The sequence below is a fragment of the Bicyclus anynana genome, chromosome 18, assembly GCF_947172395.1.
Source record: "Bicyclus anynana chromosome 18, ilBicAnyn1.1, whole genome shotgun sequence".
In the NCBI taxonomy this organism is placed as follows: domain Eukaryota; kingdom Metazoa; phylum Arthropoda; class Insecta; order Lepidoptera; family Nymphalidae; genus Bicyclus; species Bicyclus anynana.
The window spans coordinates 6,383,189-6,400,688 of record NC_069100.1 but is presented as its reverse complement, the minus strand read 5'-3'; the positions used below and the strand labels follow the sequence as shown (position 1 = coordinate 6,400,688).

The 17,500-nt window shown below is 47.1% G+C and overlaps 2 non-coding genes and 1 pseudogene across 2 annotated transcripts; all 3 read right to left on the bottom strand.

Annotated features, from left to right (window-relative positions):
- Positions 1–10,260: 10,260 nt before the first annotated feature.
- Positions 10,261–13,082, bottom strand: LOC128199096 (large subunit ribosomal RNA; annotated as a pseudogene).
- A 404-nt stretch (positions 13,083–13,486) lies between these two features.
- On the bottom strand, positions 13,487–13,643 carry LOC128199118 (5.8S ribosomal RNA). The gene has a single exon (XR_008251795.1). It is a non-coding gene; the product is annotated as a 5.8S ribosomal RNA (ribosomal RNA).
- A 169-nt stretch (positions 13,644–13,812) lies between these two features.
- LOC128199022 (small subunit ribosomal RNA) lies at positions 13,813–15,715 on the bottom strand. Its single transcript, XR_008251726.1, has one exon. It is a non-coding gene; the product is annotated as a small subunit ribosomal RNA (ribosomal RNA).
- Positions 15,716–17,500: the final 1,785 nt, after the last annotated feature.

The window sequence follows — 17,500 nt, the reverse complement described above, 5'->3', positions numbered from 1 at the left end:
GGCCTCCGACACGGCCCTGATGGAGTTACCCCCCAGCTTGATGACCGGGGGCCGCTTCCCCAGCTTGCCCTTGAACGTCATAGTTTGCGACTTGTTAGGAGCGAAACTGAGCCGGTTACGACGGCCCCAGTCCTCAATCTGCCGGATAGACTCGGACGCTGCGGACTCTATCGCTCTGCGAGTATCCGCCGCGATCAGCACCGTGACGTCGTCCGCGTACGCGATGACCTTGACCCCCCCCGGTAGCGGCAACCGAAGCAAGTCATCCAGAAGGACATTCCACAATGTAGGACCCAGCACTGATCCCTGCGGGCACCCCATAGTGGAGGTTTTCCACTGCACCTGGCTTCCGACGAACAAACCGACACGCCGGTTCGCAAAGTAGCTGGCCAGCATGCCGTATACATTCGGCGGACAGCCTCCCCTTTTAGATTTGAGCAGGATCATGGGCCACCAGGCGTTGTCAAAGGCGCCCGAGATATCCAGGAAAATGGCCTGTACGTAATTCGACTCAGTAGATTTTGCAGCGCTGAGAACCGCTTGCAGCGCCGTGACGGTCGACTTACCCGGAGAGAATCCGTGCTGGAAGTCCGAGATCCCACTGGTGATCTGTGGCGCGCAAATGAGCATTACTCGTTCTAAAATCTTCCCGAACACTGGGAGGAGCGTAATCGGACGGTAGGCCTTCGGGTCAGTGAGAGGCTTATCATTACCCTTCGGGATGACGATAAGCCTGCCATCCTTCCACACATCAGGGAAAACCCCCTCTTCCACACAGGCGGCGAACACCCTGTGGAACTCCACGGATGCCGCCCACCACACTTGCTTAACGATTCGCGCTGTGATCCCGTCGATCCCGGGCGCGGTATTCGGCAGTGATTTTATGATTCCCCACAGACCATCGGCGGACGGCGGCGAAGCAGGTGTTCCAGAGGGAATGAGCGCTGCCGCAATCCGGACTTGCCTGTGATACTCTGAATCTGAAGACAAGTTGTCGTCAGGACACAGAGCGTAAAGCAGGCTGTCCGCGGCCTCAGCAACCCCCCCCGGAAATCCCTCAGCGTATCGGACCCCATTGACGACGTTTGATGGCGGACGGAACCTGCCGCTGGCGACCCTGTATGCTTGACCATACGGGTCGGCGTTGCCAGATTCCGCCGCTCGCATGTGGTACGCGTCCTGCTCCGCCACCATCAGTTGCCGGTATCTGCGCCGCTCTGCAAGGAATTCCTCTCGTACTTGCGCTAATCGCACACTCGCTGCATTCTTCTTCCGCTCTGCCTGCCATTTCCTGCGCAATTTGGCTACTAACCTTGTTCACGACAATTACTGGCTGCGCCTGCGCATACGGGCGAGCGGAGCGCGGGGCGCGGGACGAGGAACCAAGACCTGCGCGACGCACGACACGGCACTGCGCATTGAACGACCGATCAAATTGTCGCGTTTTACTTGTACAATCTAATATTAAATAAACTTGATATTAATACAGTTTACGCTGGCTTAAATTATTATCAACAACATACCACGGTCAGATCTCCTTCTCACCCGAAGACACAAGGCGCTGACCCCAACATATGGTCCATCGAGCTAACAAAGGAACCCTTGCTTGGAACGGTCTGGAAGATTGTGTACACAAAGTGAAATCTGGTGATGAGAAATTGGCGATTCAGTGCAACGGACACATACGTGAGATTGTTCCATCCTTCTTCATCCATTTATCACTAGTCTATTATTGCTTTTTCATTTTACATTTACGTCATTCATTTTATTTAACAAGTATCATCTCTGCGCAGTCATATAGGTCTAAATATATATATATTTTTTAAAGCTTGCATAGATACTACTTATATATTCGTTCATGCATTACCGACGCTAATTTTATAGTTCAATTTACTCATAATAGATAGTTAAATAGGCATATCTTTACCGCGTCACGTAAAACAAAGTAGGTAGTTACGAGTATCGATGCAGTTCTTACATATTTTCTTAGCATGTTGCAAGTAGTCCCATACTATCTTTTTATTATTAATCTTATATACATAATACTTTATTTTCATAGTGCATTTTAGCGTAATAATTAATTTGTTGTAGCTCATCACATGAAGTAAAGTATTAATGTAGTTATTATAACGTTTATAATCTTTCTATGAAGTTACTACCTATTTAATTATACTCATACGTTATACTTTATTTTCATAGTGTTCCTAGCGTAATAATAAATTTATTATAGCTCACCACGTGAAATAAAGTATTAATGCAGTTATTTTAATGTTTAATTAACTATATTTTATTTTCATAGTACATTTAGCGTAATAAATAATAATAGAATACTATTACAGCTGTTTACGTGAAATAAAACAAATATTGTAGGTAGTTATTATTATTTTTCCTTATTTAATGGGATTTAAACATTATGCCTATTTCATAGTACATTTAAGCGTAATAATTATATTCTTACAGCTTTTACGTGAAATGAAGTATTGTAACTAATACTTATTGATTTTTTCTAAGGCATTTTTGCTTATAACCTAGGTAGGTACTTTATTTTCATAGTGCAATTTAAAGCGTAATTTAAATAATTACATTATTACAGCTTATCACGTGAAGTAATGTGCTTATGTACCTAATTATTTATATATATATTTTTTAAGCATATTTGCATACCTATTGCTTTTCATTATTTTCATACATTAAATACTTACTTCACTGTGTAATTTAGGCATAATAATTTATCACGGCTTTTTACATGAAGTAAGGTAATCCTTCGCGATAGACATTCACTATTCCATTCCGCTGACTTCACCGCTGCGCGGTGCGAGGTGCGCCAGACATTCTTTTTAAAGAATAGCTATTTCATTTTCACTTGTCGCGAGGCTTAACGGCCCGCAATCCATATATGCACTGATTCACTGCTTATTTCTTATTTTCCGCAATCGGCATTAATAAATATTGAATGTTGTTTTTTATACTGCTCAGTGCGCTTAGTAATTATCGAATATTTGTTGAAGGATTATATTAAAATTTTAACTTTATTAAAACAGGCATTTTTTTTTTACAAAATTGCTATTGCTTTTTTCTTACGTTTAATTAAAATACTTTTACAGTACAATACAAGATGACCGATAGGCAACTGAAAAATTTAATTAAAAGGCGAGCCACCATTAAAGGAAAGGTTACGAATTTTGGAAACTTTTTAAATTCTTTAAAAGAAAATGAAAACGCCGATTTAATTCAAAATGAAATTGAAATTCAGTTGCGATTAGATAGAATTGAGAAATTATATGATGACTTTGACAATTTTCAGAGTGAATTAGAAGAACTTTCCGAATCGCCCGAAGACGAGTACCAAGAACGTCAAACATTTGAGACGTTATACTATTCGCTTGTGGCTGCGGGAAGGGCTTTATTAACAAGTCATCGTAAGGAACCACTCGAATCATCGGCGATGGTACATTCTGATGCTTCAGATCCACACAAACGTAAGGTTGTAAAACTTCCTAAAATAGATTTACCATACTTTAATGGCGAATATCAATACTGGCTCGGCTTTAGAGATACTTTTAGTTCGTTAATCCATAATGATGATACTATTGAACCAATTAGTAAATTTCATTACTTACGTGCATCACTTAAAGGCAATGCTGCGTCATCGATTTCAGGGTTGGATTTTTGCGGTGATAATTACCAATCAGCATGGAAAATTCTATGCGATCGATATGACAATAAACGCCTTCTTGAAAATCATCATTTAAATGCGCTTTTTAAATTGGATTCCATTCAAAAGGAATCGAGTGTGGGTTTGCGTAATTTAGTTGACACTATTAATAAAAACTTAAGAGCTTTAGCGAATTTAGGTCATGCTGTTCAACATTGGGACATTTTAATAATTCACATAACAACCGGAAATTTAGATAGTGTGACTAAAAGAGAATGGGAGACACATAGGAATAAATTAAAAGATTCTCCTACTTTGGAAACATTTTTAAAATTCCTTTCAAATAGAGCTAATGTTTTAGAAACCTTAGATGCTACAAAGCAAGATAATAGTAAACATTCATTAAACAGTAATAAACCTAAAAGTTTTATTGTAGCATCAACTAGTAAACCTAGATCATGTCCTTTTTGCAAAAAAGATCACTATTTGTATAATTGTGAATCCTTTCGGGCACTGCCAGTTGAAACTCGTATTCAAAAGGTTAAAGACTTAAAGGTCTGCAAAGTTTGCCTACGCACAACTGGTCATCCAGAATTTAAATGTAGATTTCCAAAATGCAATTATTGCGCCAAAAGGCACAATACATTATTACATTCGCATGAAACTAATAATCCTGCTAACATAGAAAATGTAGCTTTATCAGCGAAAAAATTAAATGTACCACTTTTTACTCCTTCAACTGTTTTACTTTCTACAGCTTTAGTAAAGGTCCTTGATAACAATGGTCATCCTCATGCTGCTAGAATTTTACTAGATAATGGAAGTACTTCTCATTTTATAACAAAAGAATTTTGTGCAAAGTTGAAACTTAATACACGCCTTGTCGATTCGAAGGTTACAGGCATAAATAGTCAAGCTTTAAACAGTTCACAGTCTTGCTCATTAGCGTTTGAGTCCTATGTTGGTAATTATAAAAAATGCATTGATTGTATAGTACTGCCAACTATCACTACTTTACAACCATCAGCTTATATCAATCTTCAAGATTTAGAAATACCCTCAGGAATTTGCTTAGCCGATCCGTCATTTCATATTCCATCTGCAATAGATATCTTGGTAGGAGCAGATGTATTTTGGAGCGTTATCGGAACAAATCGCATTTCTTTAGGCAAACATAAACCCACTCTGTTCGAAACTCAGCTAGGGTGGCTTGTTTCAGGTGCTATTAATGCACATAATAAAAATAACGTTTGCATGCTCAATAGAAATTTAGACTTTGATCTCTCGCGATTCTGGGAGTTAGATTCTATTTCTCCAAAACACCATTTGTCTCAAGAAGAAAGAGAATGCGAGGAACATTTCGTACAAACTACAAAACGTAAAGCTGATGGACGCTTCATAGTTTCCTTACCACTGAAAGATTCACCCGATGTATTAGGGGATTCCTATCAAATGGCAAAGAGTAGGTTTCTTTCTTTAGAGCGTAGGCTTGACGCAAATCCAAACATGAGACAACTTTATGTAAATTTCATGGAAGAGTATCTCACTCTTGGGCACATGTCAGAACTAGAATCACATTCTTCAAAATCTGCATGTTATTTACCTCACCATGGTGTGTTAAGGGAATCGACTACTACTAAATTACGCGTGGTGTATGATGCGTCAGCTGTAACGACATCAGGGAAATCTCTTAATGATATCTTAAAGGTAGGGCCTACAATCCAAGATGATTTGTTGTCAATATTGTTGCGTTTCCGTCAGCATAAATATGTAGTAACGGCAGACATTGAGAAAATGTACCGTCAAACAGAAATCTCTAAGGAACATCGTAAGCTTCAACAAATTTTATGGAGGTTTGATTCATCTCAGCCTCTCAAAAGCTATCAGCTTAACACTGTTACCTATGGTACAGCTTCAGCGCCATATTTGGCTACTAGGTGTTTACTTCAGTTAAGTCATGAGGCGACAGATACAAATGTCAAGCGAGCTATTCGTCACGATTTTTATGTTGACGATTTTTTATCCGGACACACAACTATTCATGATACAATATCTTTATGTCGTGGAGTAATAAGTGCATTGTCATCAGCTCAATTAAATTTGCGTAAATGGTATTCCAATAATAAAGACATCTTGCTAGCTATTTCAGGTGACCACAAGGCAGAGGGATCTGTTAATCTTAGTGGCGATAATTTTTCTAAAACATTAGGTTTAATTTGGAATTTCAATCCTGACACACTTCTTTTTTCTATAAATATAACTTCACATAATGTCGTTAATAAACGTCAAATTTTATCCACAATTGCTCAAGTATTTGATCCACTAGGTCTGGTATCACCATGCATAGTGGAAGCAAAAATACTAATGCAGCAATTGTGGATACACAAATGTGATTGGGACGAACCAGTTCCATCACATATCAGAAAAGCATGGCTTAATTTCGCTGAATCACTTCCTTATTTAAATACCTTAAATATACCTAGATGCGTTACTTCAGACTCACCTACAGATGTACAACTACATATTTTTACAGATGCATCTGAAAAGGCTTATGCTACATGTGTATATGTAAGATGTTTAGACAGTAATGGTACAATAAGTACTCGTCTCTTAGCATCCAAAAGTAAGGTAGCTCCGTTAAAGACTACCTCAATTCCTCGATTAGAACTGCTAAGTGCTCTTCTTGGAGCTAGATTAGGTTTAAAAATATTAGGTGCTTTGACGCTTCGATTTAGTAAATGTATTTTGTGGTCAGATTCCACTATTGTTTTAAGTTGGCTTAACTCTTCTCCCAGTCAATTGAAACCATTTGTTCGTCATCGTGTTTCCGAGATACAGGAAGGTTTTTCTGATTACGAATGTCGGTACGTTCCAACTAAGGAAAACCCGGCTGATATAGCGTCACGAGGTGCGAAGGCTGAGGTATTAGGCAATTCTTCATTGTGGTGGTCGGGGCCATCATTTTTGCAGTCCGACATAGTTCATTGGCCAGTAAAGCCCAAAGCCGAGACGTCTGAATTACCGGAAACAATTATAGTAAAATCTTTTCACATTACTGATGAGCAAAACATTTTATCCGATTTAATTAAAAAGGTTTCTTCATTTCCAAAGTTGCAGCGTATTGTTGCTTTTGCATTTAGATTTATAAATAACTGTCGTAAATTAACCAAAAGGATCAGCGGCAGTATGACCTTGAACGAACTTGATAAAGCCAACGAACTTCTATTAAGGGTCGCTCAAGAAGAGTCATTTTCAGAGGAAAGAAAGTTACTTATTTCTAATAAAACTCTGCCATATAAAAATAAACTTCTACCTCTTTCACCATTCATAGATGAAAATAAACTGATTCGCGTAGGTGGTAGACTCGCCAACACGAAATATGATTTTAACACAAAACATCCGATCCTTCTAAGCGGCAAACATCCTTTATGTAGACTTATTTTCGAAAGTACACATAAAAAATATTTACATGCAGGTCCACGACTTCTCTTAGCAACAGTTCGGCATAAATATTGGCCTTTAGGAGGCACAAATTTGGCGAAGCTTATAGTTCGCTCTTGCGTTAAATGTTCTAGATTCCAAGGAAATATCATTCAGCCCATCATGGGTAACTTACCAAAACAACGAGCGGAACTAGAACATCCTTTCATAGAAAGTGGCGTGGATTATGCCGGGCCAGTAATGATAGCCAATCGCAAAGGTCGAGGAAGCAAACTTATCAAATCTTACATTTGTGTGTTTATCTGCTTAGCCACAAAAGCCGTGCATTTAGAGCTTGTTTCTGACATGACAAAGGAGGCTTATTTGGCTTCTCTAAATAGATTTTGCTCGCGTAAAGGAAAGCCTAGAACTCTGTATTCAGATCGGGGAACTACGTTTGTTGGAACATTTAATGAGCTTTCTAAGGTCTTAAGTCAAATTTCTCCCATAGACATGGTTGAAGAAGGTATAAAATTTTCATTTATTCCGGCATACACTCCTCATTTTGGTGGCTTGTGGGAGTCTGCGGTCAAATCTGTTAAATATCATCTACGACGCGTTCTAGGTTTGACACATTTAGACTACGAAGAGATGAATACATTGTTAATCCAAATAGAAGCAATTTTAAACTCTCGTCCAATTACTCCCTTATCCGATGATCCGTCCGATCTCTGTCCACTCACTCCAGCTCATTTTCTCATTGGGCGACCTCTTACGTTCGTACCACAAACACCAATCACTTGCAGCAGAATATCGTCCCTTGCCAGATTTGAACGCATTCAACTACTGAAGCAGCATTTCTGGAATAGGTTTTCCCACGAGTACATTACAATACTTCAACAAAAAACGAAGTGGGCAAAATCACAAGGAGAATTAAAAGAAGGAGCACTGGTGGTGATAAAAGACAAAGGCTGCCCACCTCTCCTGTGGCTGCTTGGGAGAGTACTGCGTGTATTTCCCGGACGAGACGGCGTAGCAAGGGTGGCCGAAATCAAGACAAAAAAGGGCATTATGAAACGAGCGTTCAACACCCTATGTCCTCTTCCAGTTGAAGATACTTCAACGGGGGGAGTATGTTCACGACAATTACTGGCTGCGCCTGCGCATACGGGCGAGCGGAGCGCGGGGCGCGGGACGAGGAACCAAGACCTGCGCGACGCACGACACGGCACTGCGCATTGAACGACCGATCAAATTGTCGCGTTTTACTTGTACAATCTAATATTAAATAAACTTGATATTAATACAGTTTACGCTGGCTTAAATTATTATCAACAACATACCACGGTCAGATCTCCTTCTCACCCGAAGACACAAGGCGCTGACCCCAACAAACCTCCTCTGCCTGTCCAGTCCCGGCGACCACCACTCGTACCCGTAGAACTCACGGCTTGCCTTAACACCAAGACACTCGTGCGATGTTCGCACAACGATCTCAGTGAAGGCGCTTGCTAGTGCCGATGCTGGTCTGTGGGACGGTAGGTAGCCCATGCGGGCACCCACCGTCGCGCGAAATCGAGGCCAGTCCACCCCACTTACCCGAAACCTCGGCGGCTCCCCTACCATCAGCTCAGCGCACTCTTCGACTCGTGAGCGCAGTGGTGTCAGTGTATACGTGATGAGGCGGTGGTCGCTCGACGACACGCCCACATGCACCCGCCAGTCATTTATGTGAGCGCTTCTAGTGGAGAGGGTAACGTCAATGTTAGACTCACCGTTTGGACCGCTGTATGTGAAGGGTTGGCCTTCCTTGTTGTTCACGATGATGTCACGGGACCCAATCATTTCCTCCATTGATTTGCGGCGATGCTCCGCTTCGGCGCCCCTCCCCACTAGATGCCGTCGTGGGCTATGCCATAGCGGCGAGTGGGCATTGACGTCTGCCCCGACAAAGATCCGTCGACCTTCTTCTGCTGCTTGCAGGCTATCCATGACTCTCTCCAGGTGGCAAAGGTGTCCGTCTATGGGGTGTGAGTACTGGAAGTATGCGGAGACAACCGCACACTCCCAGTTACCCACCCGCACAGCGGCGACTGCGCAGTGCTCGTTGGACAAGTGCGGCAAGGCCGCCACACTAAACCGCCGCGATGACACGTATATGGCCGCCATGGCCGAGCTCCCGCTTTGTATTAAGGCCAGCTCTGGCTGCGCCTGGGAGTATTGTTCTTGTACAAGAACAACATCCAGGCGCTGCTCTCTGGCAATGGCCGGCAATTCCTGAGTGGCAAGTCTTGAGCCGTTTAGGTTGAGTTGCCCGATCCTGAGCTCAGCCATAATTTGTGCTTGCGACGGCCCTTTCCTCGGCGTAGCGGCGCGCTGGACATGCTCTTGACGCCGTAGTGTGAGTGGCGGCGTCCGTGCGGCCAAACTTGTGGCAAGTCGCGCACTGGGCTGTAGGCGCCTGGCATTCTGCTTTCTGGTGCCCAGTGGCACCGCACTTGCCGCAGGTCGCCGCTGTGGCCCGGCAGTATTTTTCCGGGTGGCCGTATTGCTGACACTTGTTGCAGCATGTCACCTGGACGTGGTCCAGGGCTTCCACCGACTGCCACCCGATATACAGGTGGCCTTTGTTGACCAGTACATCACGCAAGGCGGGCGAGCACTCTATGACGACGGTGGTGGATCCAGCTCTGCGCCCTCGGCGCTTATACACTTTCCCCTCCCTAGCGACCCTCTCGAGCGACCACTCTGAGGAGGCCCGCAGATTCTGATCGTATAGGGCCGCGAGGACGTCGTTTTCTGCTGGATCCCCGTCGAGGTCTCTCAGGCAGACTCTAGGCGACCTCCTTGTGGGTTCCGTGACACGCAGCGTGGGTGGGACTGCGTTCCGCAGCCTTTCGGCCGCCAAAGGTGAGGTGGTCTGGACGACCACCCCTGCGTTTCCCACCTTGCGGACCCTTGCCACCTGGACGTTTATTTCCGCCGGCTTAATAGACCTCTTAAGCTCGGCCTTGGTTTCTTCCGCGGTCTTTATCTTTCCCGTCTGGTCTCCAGCCGGGTAAAATGCCAGGACAGGTCCACCCTGTCGGATGGGGACCGGTTCAGCCTTCCTGCCCAATCGTAGGGCCGAGGAATAGGAGACTGGTGCTGTCAGGGGAGCGTCTGCAGCGGGAGCCCCTGGTTTAACCTTATGTTGAGCCTCCTTTAGTTTTTGACTTTCCTTTAGTTAGTACTTTAGTAGTAGATAGGGACAGCGGGAATCTCGTTAATCCATTCATGCGCGTCACTAATTAGATGACGAGGCATTTGGCTACCTTAAGAGAGTCATAGTTACTCCCGCCGTTTACCCGCGCTTGCTTGAATCTCTTCACGTTGACATTCAGAGCACTGGGCAGAAATCACATTGCGTCAACACCCGCGAGGGCCATCGCAATGCTTTGTTTTAATTAGACAGTCGGATTCCCCTTGTCCGTGCCAGTTCTGAGCTGACCGTTGAACGGCGGTCGTACAGAACCGCGCCGGTCGCGCACGAGACGAAACCGACGCGGCCTTACGGCTAGGAAGATCCGCGGAAGGCCGGAACGCGGGTCCGGATTCCGCCCGAGCGCCCCGAGAGACGCACGAGCATCGACCAGGCCCGGCACCGGCCGCATCCGCTTCCCGTCCAAACCCGACACGCCCCGGTCCTCAGAGCCAATCCTTATTCCGAAGTTACGGATCCAATTTGCCGACTTCCCTTACCTACATTATTCTATCGACTAGAGGCTCTTCACCTTGGAGACCTGCTGCGGATATGGGTACGAACCGGCGCGACATCTCCACGTACATCCCTCACCTGAATTTTCAAGGTCCGCAGAGAGTATCCGGACACCGCCGCAAATGCGGTGCTCTTCGCGTTCCGAACCATATCTCCCTTCTATAGGATTCCATGGAACTCGAACGCTCAGGCAGAAAAGAAAACTCTTCCCGGACCCCTCGGCGGCGTCTTCAGGCCACTTTGGGTTACCCCGTCGAACGCTCGCTTTGAAACGAGGGAACGATTGTTGAAACGGTTCCGCTGCCGGGTTCCGGAATAGGAACCGGATTCCCTTTCGCTCAACGGGCGTTGTTTGTCACAAAAGAAAACACGCCGCATCGACATAAGATCTCTCCTTGAGCTTAGGATCGACTGACTCGCGAGCAACTACTGTTCACGCGAAACCCTTCTCCACGTCAGTCCTCCAGGGCCTCGCTGGAGTATTTGCTACTACCACCAAGATCTGCACCGACGGAGGCTCCAAGCGGGCTCACGCCCAGACCCTTCTGCGCTCTCCGCCGCGCACGTCCTACTCGTTACGGCATAATGACGCGCGTCCGAGGAGCGCGCGTCCCACTTGCCCGTAACGGTATTGTATAGGCAAAACGCTTCAGCGCCATCCATTTTCAGGGCTGGTTGCTTCGGCAGGTGAGTCGTTGCACACTCCTTAGCGGATTCCGACTTCCATGGCCACCGTCCTGCTGTCATGAGCGACCAACGCCTTTCATGGTGTCCCATGAGCGTTTTTTAGGCGCCTTAACACTACGTTTGGTTCATCCCACAGCGCCAGTTCTGCTTACCAAAATTGGCCCACTTGGCACCGTCATCAGATCTCCGGCTTCATCGTTCGAGTAAGCCGGAGCTCTCACCCATTTAAAGTTTGAGAATAGGTTGAGGTCGTTTCGGCCCCAATGCCTCTAATCATTCGCTTTACCGGATGGGACTGTCGCTGTCGACGCCAGCTATCCTGAGGGAAACTTCGGACGGAACCAGCTACTAGATGGTTCGATTAGTCTTTCGCCCCTATACCCAGTTCCGACGATCGATTTGCACGTCAGAATCGCTACGGTCCTCCATCAGGGTTTCCCCTGACTTCGACCTGACCAGGCATAGTTCACCATCTTTCGGGTCCCAGCATCTGTGCTCGGAGCGCGCCTGCATTCACGGATTGGAAACGAGACGCCTCGGGAGTGCGGGAGGCCGACCGGGACCGGCGCTCCATCCTCCCTACGTTCACTTTCGTTGCGCCTTTCAGTTTTGTGACAAAGACAACTCAATGACTCGCACACATGCTAGACTCCTTGGTCCGTGTTTCAAGACGGGTCCTGCGAGTGCCCGAAAATGACTCATCGCAGACTGAGACGCGCACGGTCCGAGACGTCACGGCTGCGACAGCAGCGGCGCCGCGTCGCGGTCCGCGCTCAGGCAGGACCGCGACCTTCAGTGTGTACGGCGCGAGCTTGCGTCGGGCCGGACGCGCGCGAGGCGCGTGCGCGGTTCACTTCTATACCGTCCGACAGCCGGCCGGCCACCGTCGCGGTCCAGCGGAGGGCGCGAGCCCGCCGCTGGGCGAATCGGACGGCGCTCAAGCCGACGTCGAACGGGTCGCGATGCATTACTGAGAGAGAAGTGCACGACGCCGACGGTACTGGACGGACGCGACCCGTGCCGCGCCGCGGCACCCGCGAGGGGGCACGCGCGCGACATCGAGGCGCGCGCCCGCGCGCCGTCGGATGTCGATGAATCTCTCCGTTCGTTCATTCGAGTTTCGCAGGTTTACCCCTGAACGGTTTCACGTACTCTTGAACTCTCTCTTCAAAGTTCTTTTCAACTTTCCCTCACGGTACTTGTTCGCTATCGGTCTCGCGGTAATATTTAGCCTTAGATGGAGTTTACCACCCACTTAGGGCTGCACTCTCAAGCAACCCGACTCTGAGGAGCGTCCCTCTCGCCGCCTCGCTCCGTCGCTACGGGCCTGGCACCCTCTACGGGAAAGCGGCCCCGTTCAAGACGAACTTTGACGGGAGCGGCGACGGCGAGATAGCGGAACCTCCCGAACACCACATCTCCCGCGACCGTTAAAGCCGCGCGATTCAGTGCTGGGCTGATTCGCGTTCGCTCGCCGCTACTAACGAAATCCTGGTTAGTTTCTTTTCCTCCGCTTACTAATATGCTTAAATTCGGCGGGTGATCCTCCCTGATCTGAGGCCAACGATAAAAGTGGAGGCAGACGCGATATCCGTCGGCTCGACGGCGCCGTTCGCGCACGCGAGCGCGCTCCCCCGCCGCGAGGCGAGAGGGGCGCGCCGCGAGAGCGCACGGCGCCGCCGCGCGAGTCCGGACGTCGAGTCCGCCTACGCGTGCGCGTCAGCGGCACGCACGTACACGTGCGCGCGTACGTCGCCACAGATTCACCGTAAACGGAAGGGTCGGTGGGACGAGCGCGCACGGACGCACGCACACGCACACACGTGTGATATTTTTGAGCGGACCTGCGGAGCGCGTGCGCCGCCGCCGATCGAGAGACACTCTCGTCGAACGGCGCACGCACGCACTGCACCGGACGCGCCACGTGTCGCACTGTGTGGACAGTGTGGTGTGTGTATTTATGCAGCCGGCCCTCAGACAGGAGTGGTCCTGGATGTTTCTCCACGGACCGAAATGTACGTTCGAAATGTCGATGTTCAAATGTGTCCTGCAGTTCACACTATGACGCGCAGTTAACTGCGTTCTTCATCGACCCGCGAGCCAAGTGATCCACCGTCCAGGGTAATGGTTTTCATTTTCTCGTTTTTTGTTGTGCACATGCGTTGTCGTTTTGTTGGGTGGTACGAGTGAGCGAGTGAGTGAGTGAGTGAGTGAGTGAGTGAGTGAGGTTAGATCGGTGCGTCTCTGACAACACGAGCACGCGCAAACGCAAACATGTGCGTACGCGGTACGTTAATGATCCTTCCGCAGGTTCCCCTACGGAAACCTTGTTACGACTTTTACTTCCTCTAAATGATCAAGTTTGGTCAACTTCCCAGCAACGCCGACGGCCGTGAAGCCACCGCGTGTCGGTCCGAAGACCTCACTAAATCATTCAATCGGTAGTAGCGACGGGCGGTGTGTACAAAGGGCAGGGACTTAATCATCGCGGGCTTATGACCCGCGATTACTAGGAATTCCTCGTTTATGGGGGATAATTGCAAACCCCAATCCCCAGCACGAAGGAGTTTCAACGGGTTGCCCGGGCCTCTAGGCCAGGGAGAACATGCTGATTCCTTCAGTGTAGCGCGCGTGCGGCCCAGGACATCTAAGGGCATCACAGACCTGTTATTGCTCAATCTCGTGCGCCTCGAAGACGCCGGTCCCTCTAAGAAGAACTTTAATACGCCGCCAGTGAGTTGCGCGACCGGAGTCGCGCACACCTAAATGACGACGCCTATTTAGCAGGCTAGAGTCTCGTTCGTTACCGGAATTAACCAGACAAATCGCTCCACCAACTAAGAACGGCCATGCACCACCACCCACCGAATCAAGAAAGAGCTGTTAATCTGTCAATCCTTCCGGTGTCCGGGCCTGGTGAGATTTCCCGTGTTGAGTCAAATTAAGCCGCAGGCTCCACTCCTGGTGGTGCCCTTCCGTCAATTCCTTTAAGTTTCAGCTTTGCAACCATACTCCCCCCGGAGTCCAAAATCTTTGGTTTCCCGGAAGCTGCCCGCCGAGCCATTGTAGTAACGTCGGCGGATCGCTAGATGACATATTTACGGTTAGAACTAGGGCGGTATCTAATCGCCTTCGAACCTCTAACTTTCGTTCTTGATTGATGAAAACACCTTTGGCAAATGCTTTCGCTGATGTTCGTCTTGCGACGATCCAAGAATTTCACCTCTAACGTCGCAATACGAATGCCCCCAGTTATCCCTATTAATCATTACCTCGGAGTTCTGAAAACCAACAAAATAGAACCGAGATCATATTCTATTATTCCATGCACGAAATATTCAAGCGGCATTTTGAGCCCGCTTTGAGCACTCTAATTTGTTCAAAGTAAAATTGTCGGCCCATCTCGACACTCAACGAAGAGCACCGCGATAGGATTTTGATATTGAACCGTCGCGTTAACGACGGCTCACCGACGATATGCTCCGCAGACGTGTCAGTATCACCGCGGATGCGGTGCACCGACAGCGCGGCGCACAAATGCAACTACGAGCTTTTTAACCGCAACAATTTTAGTATACGCTATTGGAGCTGGAATTACCGCGGCTGCTGGCACCAGACTTGCCCTCCAATTGTTCCTCGTTAAAATATTTAAAGTGTACTCATTCCGATTACGAGGCCTCGTAAGAGTCCCGTATCGTTATTTTTCGTCACTACCTCCCCGTGCCGGGAGTGGGTAATTTGCGCGCCTGCTGCCTTCCTTGGATGTGGTAGCCGTTTCTCAGGCTCCCTCTCCGGAATCGAACCCTGATTCCCCGTTACCCGTGACAACCATGGTAGTCGCAGAAACTACCATCGAAAGTTGATAAGGCAGACATTTGAAAGATGCGTCGCCGGTACTGGACCGTGCGATCGGCAAAAGTTATCCAGATTCATCAAAATTAACGACTTCGGACGCGAGGCCCTCCGTCGATTGGTTTTGATCTAATAAAAGCACTCGTCCCATCACTGGTCAGAGTTCTGATTGCATGTATTAGCTCTAGAATTACCACAGTTATCCAAGTAACCGAGTAAGATCTAAGGAACCAAAACTGATATATTGAGCCATTCGCGGTATCGCCTTAATACGGCTTGCACTGAGACATGCATGGCTTAATCTTTGAGACAAGCATATAACTACTGGCAGGATCAACCAGGGAGCAGATATCGATATATCATCTAAGCTCTCTTCCCCCCGCCACACGACCCACAAACACACACCCACACTTCGTCCCCAACCCGGAAGCTCGACGGACACACGTCGCACGCGACAGGCGGGGGAGTGGGTGGTGGTGTGCGTGCGTGGCAGAGGGCCTCTGAAGCACGTGATCGCGCCACGGCTCCGGCGAACGGAGCGCGGCGCGGTGCCCGACATTGTGCAAGAAGAGCGTACACGACGCAATCTCACAGGACACGTCCTCCGACCGCACAGAAAAGTATGCCATTAGACACTCTCGCAGTGCTGTCGTCGGGTCCCAAAGAAACTTGAACGTTCTATGAACGAGACGTACATACCACACACGGCGCTCCACTGCTAGAGTGAAGCCGTAAGTGTTTTAACAGTGACTCTGCGGAAAACCACACGTGGGTCGTCGCCCGGAGTGTGAGAGACCGTCATCCAGACTCACTGATTGCTCAATCAAGTTGGGAGTACACATTGTTCCAGGGCGACACACGATGCCGCCCCGCACACAGTAAATCAAGCTACCGACACCGTGGTTTGTGAATTTCTCGCCGTACGACGATTATACATACTACACGGGGTGTGGAAAAGCGTCAAACGCGATTCCGTCGGTTGCAACGCCGTTGTTTTTTTTTGTTTTTGAACGTACGCGCGCGCGCACACGCACCACGTTGTATATTCGTATATATACATACGTACACACACATATAAATTAATATATTGACATGTACGTACGTACGTATATATTCAAACATATCGCAAAACACAATAACACGCGCGCACGCGCACACGCACAACACGCGCCGTGTCACGTCGACACCCGAGAAGAAAAGCGAGCGCCACCAGACTCTCACACAATCACCTCAAACGTCGACGCGCCACGACCCTGTCATAGTAGTAAACGCGCTGACGGCGCAATCTGTGTACATGTGTATGTGTTATTTTGAACGAATCAAAAAATCGAGCCGTTCGTTTATTGTGTGTCCCGAAAACGGGCCGGAAAAACATTTTCGACTACGAAAATGACTCGGAGGGGGGGGGGGGGGGGGGGGGGGGGTTTTTGGGGTTTGGCGGATGGCGAGGTGTTTCGTGAACAACTTTTTCTACACTTTCTACTCGACTAGTTGTTGTTGTTGTTGTTGTTGTTGTTGTTGTTGTTGTTGTTGTTGTTGTTGTTGTTGTTGTTGTTGTTGTTGTTGTTGTTGTTGTTGTTGTTTAGGGTATTTACATTTTTAACCGACTTCAAAAAAAAAAAAGGAGGAGGTTAATAACCCAAGTGTTCTTTCTTAGATAGGTGAAATGAAAAAAAATAAAAAAAAAAAACCAACAACACTACCTGTGAGACGCTATATAGAGTCGAAGTGAAAAAAAACATTTTTTTTTTTTTTACTATTGCAACATGTTATTGTAACGTGCAACCAACAAATATATCTATCGTAACTGAAAAGGTGTTGTGAAATAAATAAATTAATTAAACAAATAAAAAAAACCCGACTGCATAAATTATACAAAAACTGAAAAGAAAATAACAAGCTCAGTCCACGTGTGTAGAAAGCAATTAGAAAATTGGAAAATTAGAAAACAGTCGGGACCTATTATTATATTGAATAGAATGATGTTCGTCTACATTTTTTTACAGGTCCCGACTGTTTAAATAATTTATTTATTTACACTGTGATATGTGAAAGCATGAAATCTAATTTTATGCAACTGGTTACGAAAATAATGAAATTAAATTATCATAATAGTACAGCGGTGTATA